Raw genomic sequence first — 12,444 nt, forward strand, 5'->3', positions numbered from 1 at the left:
TTTCCGTGTGCCCAAATGGCACCTGCTTGGCGGGGGGGGGAGGATATCATCGGAATCCGTCCCTCAGAAAGGCTGAGCAAACCCAGCTGAGCTGAAAAGCAGTTGGAGGGAACGGCATGCCCTTGTGCTGCTCAGAGAGGATGCCAAGCGGATAACAAATCACTGCCTCGCCATCAACAGAAGTAAACATCCCCTTCAGGACTGACGGCTTTTGACATCCTGGGGTCTGTGCTGCATCAGGATGGAGGGAGGTGATGCTTTCTGACAGCTCCGCATGACGGCTGGCCAGATCCCCTTCCGATGGGGGGAAAGAAATAGGGATTCCCTAGCAATTTGCCAGCAGTAAAATGGGATTCTTCGTATCTGCTCCGAGTCCTAGAGCCTTTCTCTCCTACTGGGAAAGATTTGCTCTGTATGGGTCTCTTAGTGAGTCAGTGCTGTGGGCAGAGGGTGTCATTTTGAGTCAGGCTGTTTGCTTTGTTTTGGAAAATGAATGGCAGATAAGCAGTCTGGAAACTCAAAGGTTTGGTTCAGTTACTCCAAAGTTGCTTATTTAAATTCGGGCCAAGGTCTCTTGAGTCAGCAAAACTCAGCGGGAGTGCTCATAAAAATAGGGTCTCTTTTGAAAATTCACATGCTTCCTGTTTGTGCAAATGCTGTGAGAACTGGCTTTCCCATGGCATGTCTGCGCTGGAACCAGGAAATAGACGGGAATTTGGAAACAAGAAATAATTGCTAAAAAAAAAAAAAAAAAGAGAATGATAATCACATTTCTTTTTCCCTTTCAACCTCTGAAAGAAAGTTTTGTTTAGTTTCTCATCCCGTTAGTCAACTGCCCTAAACCAGGTTACATTGCTCCAATGCAGCCTGTTGCAAGCCAGTTCTGGAAATCACGTTAATGTGTTAGAGCATCACCATCCTAATGAGGTATATGACTTTCTCCATGAGTCTGGAGCTCATGGAGAGCAAATCTTTCTGCTGTGAGAGGGGATGCAATCCACCGCTGCCTGCAAATGTTGCAGCAGTGGATGTCTTCTCCACAGCAAGCACCGGGAGCGTGTTTGCAGAGCGTGAGCTTCGCCCACACTCGCTCATGCATGGACACCAGCCTGGGTAGCTCATCTTGCACCTAGCCAGCTTCTGGATATGTGTATGTAACCATACACATGCTTCTAGCAAAGGCTGCAGAAGAAGTTGACTGGTGCTGGCCCTCATCTAACTAGTCTCGAGGCAAATGGGAGATCTACCCACCTGGCATTTTTCTTTGCATTTAAATAAAAGTTTTCTAAGGTTTTTTAACAGCCTGGAAAAACGAGGGGAAAAGCAAAACTGCCCTGCAGGCTTGTTGGCAAGTGGATTGGCTTTAAATTCAGAGGGGAGGTTCTGATGTAAAATCCAAAGTAATTCCACTCCGAGCAGTCGAGTTCCTCCAGATCTACTCGAGAATAATTGACATCATCTGGCTATTTTTCCATCATCATGAATATCTAGACAATTAACTATCAAGTCTGAACAAACACATAAACCTCAGAGCACTTACATTGTTAGGACAGATGAATATTTATGAGTATTTTTGTTGTGTTTTCTTTTTCTTTTTTTCATTTCCGCTGTGGCCACATTCAAATTAATGCTTGTTGGGCTACCCACTAAGCTCTGAGAATAAGTATTTTGATCAACTTAAATTTATAAGATGAAAAACATTTATGTTTTTGCAAGATGACCTTGGGTAAATTACTAGCTGCTGTTGTTGTTTAGACCGTAGATAAAGAAAATATCTCCAGCTTAAAGTCCCAAGGCCTCAGAACACGTCAGTTGTTTTTTTTTTTCCAAACGTTTATTCTTCCTAGATATTTTCCAGAAATTATGTCATCGAGTGACTGCACAGACTATGTTTCTTTTCAAATGCTGCGAGGGAATCCCCCAAAAGGGCCATCGCTAAACAGTAGGAATATGCAAATTGTGACTTCCCTGACATTAATACACACAAAGCTGTGATTTTTTGAGAGCCGTGGGGATGGTGAAGGTGGTGTGTGCTCAATCACTTGGCAGAGAGAGACAGCCCCTTGGCAGAGAGGGGCTCAGCACCATCCAGACGTGCTGGATGATGCTGAGCCCCTTCCTCTCCCCGGGTCACTCAGTGCCTTAGTTTTAAGGTCCCGGGTGAGAAAGGGCATTTGCTTTGGACATTATAGGATACTTCCATGTGAAACACATGCCCTATAATAACAGTGTTTCCTCCCACTGCCTTCCCATGCACATAGAAAATAAAACACCCTAAAGAATTTCTAGGGAAGACATTAGGAATCAGAATGAACCCTAACCTAGATCTTCTTTTTTGAGGTTTAGAAAGCAGCAGGTTTTGTGATACAGAAAAATATTTACTCTCACATCAAGAAGTTTTTGCTAAAGTGTGATTGCCCTTCAGCACAGGGAGCAAAACACCACAAGTGTTGCTCTGGCTGCACTGGGGCCATTGATTTTCACAGTGACAGTGTTACCTGTGGCTCCTGCTTCACCCTAAACTCCCGTTCAGTGCGTCAGACTCCTGCGTTCACCTGTGGGAGGATTCGTTGATCTCCCCAAAGGTCTCGCAGGGTCCAGAGCACCAGACGTTCCTCCCTCTGGGAACACAGAAGGGATGAGATGGTGATAGATGCCCACCACGTCAGCGCTATTTAAGTGTCTGGTGATGTACAATGGCACTTGGAAACAAACGGACCACTTCTGCTGCTTTCTGTGCCTCCCTAGAAACCCTTTGCTCATTTTAGAGGCCAGATCTTGTTGGTTTAGTCCCAGACCCATCTTCTGGGCTGAGAAGAAGTGGTCAGGTTCATCTGGCAGACCTCTTTCTGGGGCATCCCAGTCCAGCCTGACCCTGGGGGACTGGGATGCCCTTGTATCCATTCCTAATGGCATATCTGTACCTGGGGCACCTGCATGGGACTGGTAGACGCAGCACAGAGATTATCGGCAACCAGTACTCTTCTAGAGCAACAGCTGGTGGCCAGATGTTGTGTCCCACCATGCTTAAAATGCTCTGGAGACAACTTAACCCAATGCCACATGCATGTCTAGGACTTTCCTCGATCCTTCATGCGAGCCCTGACCTTTTTTGCCTTTCTCATCTTCCTGTAGCCCGACTTGACCTGGCCTCAGCAGTCCATCCACACGGCAGCGAGCTCGATTTGGCTGACAGAGCTCTGACAACAGCCACAAAGTTTCTGCCTCTTCGACAGCAAATTCAGTCTCAGTGAGCTGCAACCACTGAATTTGTCTGTGCGTGAGGGTTCGTGGGGCTGTTCCCTTGCTTGTCTCAAAAATCCAACATGAACAAAATATTTTCAAGCTCTGTAATCCCCCTGGCACTGACATTTGTCCCACTGCTTCCAGCAAAATACCCCATTTTCAGCTTGATTTAAAGTCCACTAAAGCCTGTGGAAAACCTTCCATCTAGGGACTCTCTGGGATTAGAAATCTCTAAAATGGGAATGAACTTTTCAAGTCTGTCTGCTGCATAAGGATTCAATTCTGCTCCCATTTGAATCCCACAGGGAGCTGGATTAGATGGATATAATCACAGAGCACTGAGTCCTTAAGCAGTCAGTTGTTTCACAGCAGTGCCTTAATAAAGACTAGCAGAGTCCAAAAAAGTAAAGCTCACACTAGATAAATAAACAGATAAGTTGCATATAAAGTCATTTTTCTTCTCTGCCCATTGGTTGTGGTGTTACGTGGGCATCACACTTTGAGAAAGCTATGGAGATCTGAAGCCAAAATGGACCATGACAACAGAACTGAGGAAGATTTGGACAACTTGACTTTCAAGGGAAATCTGAGCATGGGATGGTCCACTCTGGGGCAGTAGTTTTCAACCTGTCTGTCCAGTGGACCTGCAGTCCTTCGGTGAATATAAACCCACCAAAATCCTCATTTTTCTCACCTAACTTGCAAGGAAATCTTAAGTACGGTCCAGATGCCCTCAAGCTTTTGACATAGAGGTTTAAAGAAGAGAAATTGGATGTGGAGCTGCTTGCTGTGAAGAGTGCTGAGGAAGAAGGAATGAGTGCAAATGCCTGTTTGGTAGTAAGAGACATTTTTCTCCTGCAATGATAGTTCAGTGCTGAAAACCTTATTGTTGCTATGACTTGACTGGACAGCTGGTCTACCAATCCCTTATCTTGGTTCTCAGTGACTAGAGTCCAAAGGCTGGGGAAAGAGAAAGTGTGTAACACTGACCACAAGCGTGCTAATCTGTGCACTCAGAGGCGTTAGGGAATACCAGAAACATTACTGAAACCTTTCCTCTATTTCAGCTTTCTAAATAACACTCTCCAACCTAGCCATTACCAAGCAAAATTTGTAAGATTTAGTGATAGCTACCCTTTCCAGTGGCAGAAAGAGAGCGAGTGAGCGAGAAACTCCTCCGTATTTTCATTTTTAATTGCCTACACCAGCTATCTGGCCGCCCTTGGAGCACATTTCGTAACATAAACTTGTGGGTGCGAGACAAGCATTTTTACCCTGCAACCCACCCCCAGAGCCCTGTGAACAGTCAGAGGGAATGAACGTACAGTATTTGGCCATGCTGGTTTGATAAAAGTCATTAATAACACCCATTAATAATGCATGGGTGGGTTTCTTCCCAAACCGCACCATGTACCAGCTTTGGTGACACATGTTCCAAATAAAATTGGCCTCGTTTTACTCCTAGAAGGATGTCGTTAGGAGAGGTGGGATACAGCAATCTCCAGCCCAATGCTCTGCTGTAAGGCCATACGGTATAGCCCTCGTTAGGACAAGGAGATATTTTCTGCAGTCTCTACATGCTGTTCAGTTAAGAGATTTCCCAGGTTTGGGGTTTAGAATACTCTTACCTCCCCAGAGCCAACTGTCCTAGACTCCCAAAGGAGAAACGCCCTCCCTATCTTCACCAACACCTCCTGCTCCAAGCCACCAAGAGAGGTTCAGCCACTCTCCGGCGCGGGGAAGGCTGTGTGCTTGTGCCTACAACATCTCAGGGGGATGTAATCAGTTGTGTCCTATGGGCCCGAGTCAGGACTGGGGGGGAAAAGTGCTCTGCAACCCTCCGTTAAGTCTGTGCCTGCATAGCAACACGCAACGCTGTCTTTCTGGGAATATTCCAGCATGCACGCTACCCTTAGATGCTATATTTTACCATGGCTGGACCCTTCCTATCACCAGACACTAGTGACGGTGACATTACTATAAATTTTCTTAGAGGATGCATTAGTTGAAGCACTAAAGGTGCTGCTTGCTCACCAGCATGGGGATAACAGACACGCGTGGGACCTTCCTCGTGTATCAGAAATGCTTCGGGTGCTGGTGGTGGTCCTGGTACACTGCAGGGGAATGCTCTTCGTCCGGCTGACGCATAGCGCAATGGGTTATTAATGGGGGCATCAGTCAAAGTGATACTATAAAGCCTTTTTATTTAGAAATGCAAATATTTATTATAAATGGGCTCCCAAACCAGCAGGTCATCTGTCGTATTGCCTAAACCAATGGTATAAACTATAAAACTGTCTGGATTACAGAGCAAGAGTAATCTTAATAACCCATAATCAACCAATAGCATGAACTGGATTTCTGTAATTCATTTTGATCTACTTCAGACCAAGAAACCGTAACTTTGCTGATTCAGATTGTTTTCTAATTCTTTCCTGCTCATCTATCTTCTTTCTCAAGGCATCATCCAGGACCCACCAAAGGCAAGGGGAGTTTTTCTCCTTAAATGGAATCTTAAGTAGACAGTGTCTTTTTGTAAAAAGACCACAAAAGCAAGAATTATAAACCAGCATTTCAGCAACATAAGACCCAAGTAGCTATTTGATGATTCAAAAAGTCAAATTCCAAGCATTAAAAAATAAAAAAAGAACAGTCCCTACAGTCATTGCAATAACTTGAAGTGTGAGATGTTACAAATGCACTTAAGATTCTTTATATATGCTGCCATCAGGTGTTTGGTTCTCTATGTCAGAAACAAGTTCCAAGGTTTTTTCCTTCTGAATAAGGAAGGCTGAGGAGACAGCACTCATCGTATAACCAGATCTCAGAGCCCTGATCATAATTTTACACTTCCCATAATCCCCTCACTGCCACAAGGCCACGAAAGGGTGACACAGAAACAAGACATTTTTATCTGCTAGTCTGTGAAAGCCTTTTGTGGGGGAAAAAACCCCATGAATATTACACAGAGCATAACTGAACCAGTGAGTTAACTTCTTTGCTGCAGTCCAAGGAAAGTCTACAGGAGGGAAACCTCACAGCGATTAGCTCTGCCGTATTCTGAAAGCAAGAGGAACTGAAAATGCTGCTGAATAACTGTTATTTCCTAGGTGCTGACAGAAGTAACTGTCTTTCCCCGTTTTCTCTTTTCCTAAATACTGTGGGAGCAATCCTTGAACTTTTTACTCAAACAGTGAAATTCCCACTGGAGGGCTGTGTGGCTTGAAAGGTTCGACCCTCTGTTTTTACAAGGGAACAAATGGCAGTAGTTAAAAAAAAAAGGCAGAAAAAAAGAGGCAAAAGGAAAAAAGAAACCTTTTCAGCCTATACTTTCTTTAAAGACAGTTATATGGGATTTGCTTTTCTTCTTATCTTTCCCTCCCCACTTTTCAAAGCTGGGGTTAAGTTCACAGGGAGGAATTTGGGACTTCAGGGCGTAGGTGACCACCGCCGACCCAGACCCGGGGGGTCTCTCTGAGCTGTCATGTCTGCCCAGCTGGTTAGCGTTACCAGTGACCACCGTGGTGAGGAACAGGGCTGACAAAAGTCGTTATTCTGTTACGTGATTGCCGCGAACTTTAGAAAGTGCGGGATGCACCCCAAAATATTGATGAGGGAGCAAAAGATGAGTGGACTGCAAGGTCAGCAGTTTCGGGCTCTCACCGGGATCTCGCTGGGAGACGGAACACATTATCAATAAATTCGTATATCCAGAGGAGCCACATGCAAAACCTCAGCACACTTTCAGCTGGCCACAGTGGAACATTCATTCTTAAAAGGAACTTAAGGAGGCAAAGCTTCATTTCCTGAGATTTAAGGAACTTTATTAAATTCCCCCCCCCTTTAGTGCATTAAGAGCAGAGGCTTTTGAGCAGGAGAAGCAGCCATAGTGTGAAAGGGCTTTTTAGACCCGAATCCAAACAATCATTAACCTAATAAAGGTAAACCCAAGGGGAAGAAAGTTTCAAGCCATTAGAGGCTCGCTGTTATCTAAGATGTACAAATAAAAAACTTTCTCTTTACCTATTGCACTATAATGAAGAGAGTTTCCTATCGCAGAAGCCCCATGGACCACGCAAGGAAATGGGCAATGGCCCCAGGATGTAGTTTAGAACTGCCTCAGGTCACCAAGCCACTGTCCAGAGCTTTGACTGCCAAATGGTATTGAAATTAATGTGTCATCAATAGAAATGCCGTTTGGATAAATAGTAACATTTAGCAAGATAAAAAAAAATAGCACCCTTGAAGAGCTGGGTTTTAATGGTGCCATGGTCTTCCATTCATCCCAGCAAGGACAGGTGCGTTTTTTATTTCCAATGTCTTTTTTTTTTTTAATTTTTTTTTTATTTTTAGCTTAAATGTGTGAGGAGAGGACAGAGGTTCTTTGAGGTCAAGCCTGTAGCAGGATGAAGGAACCATATAATTGACCTTCTTGGCCAGATTGTGCAACCATGTGGGTACCTGGGAGAACATGAAGGGTAGAAGGAAACCATAACTCTTTTCAGCTGTAGCAGAGCATGTTCATAATGGGCATGTGTCTATCAGTCATCAGGAATCCCACCTACCCCAACACAGCCCATGGTGGGACGATATCACGTCTGTGCATACAAAATATAGCTCTTATTGTAAGGGGTGGATTTGTTGAAACGTGAACATGTAATTAGGATTCATCCATGTGAGCTCTGCAAAGCTCTTTCCCTCCAGGTTGTTGCCAATGTGGAAGAATTTCTTCTGAGAGTTATTTAGGCAATGCTCCCACCCCTTACAGGGCTGCTGACACTGGGGGCAAGCTGCAAAAGACGGGAAACTCGTGCTTTGTTTTATGTCCTGCCCCAGTCACCGAATCAGAAAGATTTTCACCACATGATCTGTTGCTATGGATGTTTTACTGCTAGATTAATGCTAATAAATAAAAACCACATCCCGGTCATTGAAAGGCAATTTGAAAGGCTTAATCTTAAGCTCGCTTTTCTGAAATTAATATTCCCTAACTGTAAGGACAGTCTGCTCTAGGTATCACTGCTTATTCCTAGGAGAAATGGGATGCACGAGGTCCATGTTGTTTTAGGCAGAGGGAAACGGTACTCTCCACCCACAACAACCTCCTCCTTCCCACAGCAAGGAGTGGCCTTTATTCTCACCCAATTTTGGATTTTCCTCACTCTGATTTCATCCATAACTCAGGGACCATCCACCTGCAAAAAGGGAGCTTTTCTGCCGGTTGCTTGTGCTGTCAACAGGTAGCTTGGCATCAGTTTCTTAAAAAAAAAAAAAGGTTGTTTTGAAAGTTTGTGGCTACTTTTGCTTGCCTAAGCTTAGATATGTATCCCTGCAATTAATAGTGCTGCAAGTCCCCTCTGGCTATATCTGCACCTCTGAATCACACTCCACGCACTTTCATCCACAGCTTTAGCCGGAGGAAGGGAGTAAGCATATGTGTATCATTAGTCGTTTCCCCTCTTATGAAAGTAATAAGGTTTTTTAGCATTGTGAAATGCTTTTCTCTAAGGCTGGTACATAAAGCTTTGATTATCCCTCAGTGCATTTCACTCCATCAAATATGAAAACCATAGATTTCCTAGGCTTTAACTTGCAGGCGATTCAGAACACTTAAAAAAACATTTTCTGTAATGAAAAAACATGCAGGCTAATAGTTAGAGGAGGGGGCTGGAATCAGGTCCTTGGGGTTTTGTTTCCATTTCTGCCACTGACTTAACTTTGGGTGAGTTATTTAGTTTTTTTCATGTCATCTTGCTGAATCATAAAATGGATCTTACGAATGTCAGGAGAATTTATGTTTGTTGAGTTTTCCCAGCACACAGCACTATAAAATGCAGTTTGCTTGTCGCTTTATTGTACCTTGCACAGCAAATGTTGCTGTTTATGGCTGTCCCGTTCTCTTTCTCTGCGCCTGCTGCTATAAATGTTACACATCTCCAAAGGGATAAAATAGATCCTCGCAAGTCCTGAATATGCAAGTGCCAGAAGGAGGTCATGCTGGGATCCTCAGTGGTGCAAAAGCCATTCTAGCAGCCTGAAAACACAGTTACCATCAGCAGGATAACCAGCTGCAATGAGAGACCTGTGCAAAATACAGCAGACTTCAGGCTATACCCATTTTTTTTCCAGGGCAGCAGCTCTCCCCTTACCTGGCCTCAAGGCTGGGGGAAGGCAAAAAGTGTTTTTTTTTTTTTCTGACTCCCACCTTCAGCAGAACGATAACCCAGGAGCCCCTTGGACTGCACTAGGCTGCAACGAGTTTGGCAGCGATTCATTGCTTGTGCATTCAGAAATAACAAGTGAACTGTTAACTCACCAGTCTAAATGAATATCCAACTGGTCACAAGCCTGAAGGTCACAGGAGAATGGCTATAATGTGTAGAAATATTTTACTCAAATTGCAGCTTTTGGTAGAGTGTCCTAGGACAGCAGCAGAAAGAAATACTGTATTTTAGACCTGTGAAGCTCTGGGATGGCTCTTTGACAGTGTCTTGCATCCTATTAGTGCTATACTCTTTCTGCTTTTTGCCACTGAAAATAATTTTAGCAATTATTGATTTTTTTATTTTATTATAAAAAATTTTAAAAATGCCTGTTTGGATTCTAAGTTTTTATTATTATTCTTAGAAAGTCACTGAGAAAAGGAAAGAGTTCTTGTTTGGGGGTTAAGCAAAGTGGTGGAAATCCATTCCAGCTGAAAGTTGGCGAGAGATCGCAGCCTGCAAGCAAAGTTGGTCATTTTTCCCTGCAGATTAAGAAAAAAAATACATTTGGCTGTGTTTATCGTAAAGGAATGCAGGAAAAAAGGACAGGGAGAGAGAGAGACAGAAGAAGCAAAAGAAACGTTTGCATGATTTATGGGAATCTTGCAACTTCTGAACAGCACCGTGTTGTGACCTGTTGTCATGAAAAGAAAGAAACAACAACAAATAAATCAGCTAATGATTCATGAGGTTTATCACAGCACTACTGTGCAGCAGCTTTTCATAACTTTGAATTGCAGTGAGAAATCCCCCATTGCACGTGCACAGTTCCCAGCACGATGGAGTGCCATTAAAAGCAATATTGGGATACATTCCCAGTGGACTTTTACTACCTCTATAATTTGGGTTAGAAATACCTGTTGAAATCAATAGAGCTGCCTTGTATATTGGTCTATCCCATGACATAATTAGTTAAAATTACTGCATATGATTCACAGACTTTGCTATCCCATGGGCTTATATGGTGCCAAAGGAGGTTTATCTGGCTCGTCTCCTAGTAATAGGCATAAGTTTTTTATTTTTGTTTTCTTTATGCTACTGTTTAGAAGGAGGAATGGATTTCTACCAATCTGCAGGCAGGCGACTAAGAACTGAGCATTTCAAGACATCTCCCAGTGCTAAGCAATCAGGAGTGCCATGGTTTATGAGTGGACATAAGCATGGATGTTGTGTGACTGCAGCTTGCTTTGCCATCATTTCCAGGGTTTGATGGTGTGAGTCTGGATCCTTGGACACCCCCTCCCAAACAGTCCTTTGTCCTTCGAGCTGACAGACCAGCTGATGGCAACAGAGCAGGGACCTCAGGACAGTCATTGCTGCTGCCAGAAGTTCCTAGCAAAGGATTGCAAAAATCCTTCCTCTTCCTTCTTTTCCTTCTTTCGCCCCTTTCCCCTCTTTCCCTCCTTTCCCTCCTTTTCCTTGTCCTTTTCCTTTCCCTTTCCCTTTCCTTTCCCTTTTCCTTTCCCTTGTCCTTTCCCTTTCCCCTTTCCCCTTTCCCCTTTCCCTTTTCCCTTTTCCCCTTTCCCCTTTCCCCTTTCCCCTTTCCCCTTTCCCTTTTCCCCTTCCCTTCCCTTCCCTTCCCTTCCCTTCTTTTCCCCTCTACAATCTCTAACAGAATTTTGCATATAACTGACTAACGGAGCTGAATTCTTGTTCCTCCCACTACTCCCAAATTTGGCTCAGATCAACTGTTAAGCAGCGCTGGGCAAATCTGACCAAAGTGATACATGACCGTTCGTTTGACGTTTGAGATAACTATGCTTACAGCTTTGCTTTTGTTTTCGGCTCTCGTTCCTTAAAAGGAGTTTATTGGCAGCAAAGTCTGTGGGAGCTGCACATTTCCAGCAGCCATGGGATTTCCACGGAGGAAGAATTTTGCATTCACAATCGAGAGTGTTTGCATCAGGGATGTTTTTTCCCCTCAATGATTGCACTCCATCAGAATACAAGACAGCCCCGGGGGACCTCAGTGTCCAGTCAAAACAGCTCAAATTTCACATTTCAGCGGGTGGACACCCAAAAGAGTGTTTGCGGCAAACTGGAAAAGTTGCTTTTAGCTGGTAAAAGAGTCATTTCCCTGCTCGGTAGGAGGAGGTGGAAAGATTCTTCCACGCTTTAGGATCCGAGAGACAAAAAGCCTGAAGCTAACACAGGGGAACGGTACCAAACGTGTGTGTAAGAGAGAGTTAAGTGGTTTCTCTTTATGCACGAGCCTTCATGGGAAATTTGCACCAACATCTCCGTAGAGAAGACCGGCTGGTCTCGCATGGGAGCCGTGGGGGGCTCTGACCTTGACGCTGTTTCAGGTTTCTTGTATCTGTTGGGACTTTTGTGCCTGAGTCACTTTGCTTTAATTTGTTTAGTAGGCGATTGACTTCAGAAGTTTGAGCCTGGGGTTTCTGGGTGTTTTGTGCAGCATCATGGCAAGATCCACCTACGACCCATTCTTTGCGATGTCCCTGTTTTATTCTGTAATTCATACATTAGAAAGTAAACCCCTTATTTGTGCTCTCTTCCAGGCTTGTTAGTGGCATTTGTGAAGCTATAAATAGGCACATTTAGGACAGAGAAATAGAGACACACCTTTAAAGTCCATTGACATATTTTGGACCGTGAGAGCTTTCAAAGAAGGACAGAATGGAAAAATAGGAAAAATGCTTTAAAAAAAAATAGAAACTAACCTTCCTAAATAGGGACAGTTGGCATCTGTACCTCCTTCTTTGCTACAAAAGCCCATCCCAGTCTTTGCTTTCAGACCCATTTCATATTAAAAATAGCACATGGAAAATTTTTCTCCCAGAGTTTCTTGCCAGCTGACTGCTCGGCTGACTGGGCTGTTGCTTTCAAGTGACTAATTTAGAGCAAGACTCGACTAGAGAGCGCTAAGTGATGGCGTCATCGGTTTCCTTGTCACATCCAGGTAAAACAACATGAT

The sequence above is a fragment of the Haliaeetus leucocephalus genome, unplaced genomic scaffold (assembly GCF_000737465.1).
Source record: "Haliaeetus leucocephalus isolate CR32 unplaced genomic scaffold, Haliaeetus_leucocephalus-4.0 Scaffold668, whole genome shotgun sequence".
NCBI classification, from domain to species: Eukaryota; Metazoa; Chordata; class Aves; order Accipitriformes; family Accipitridae; genus Haliaeetus; species Haliaeetus leucocephalus.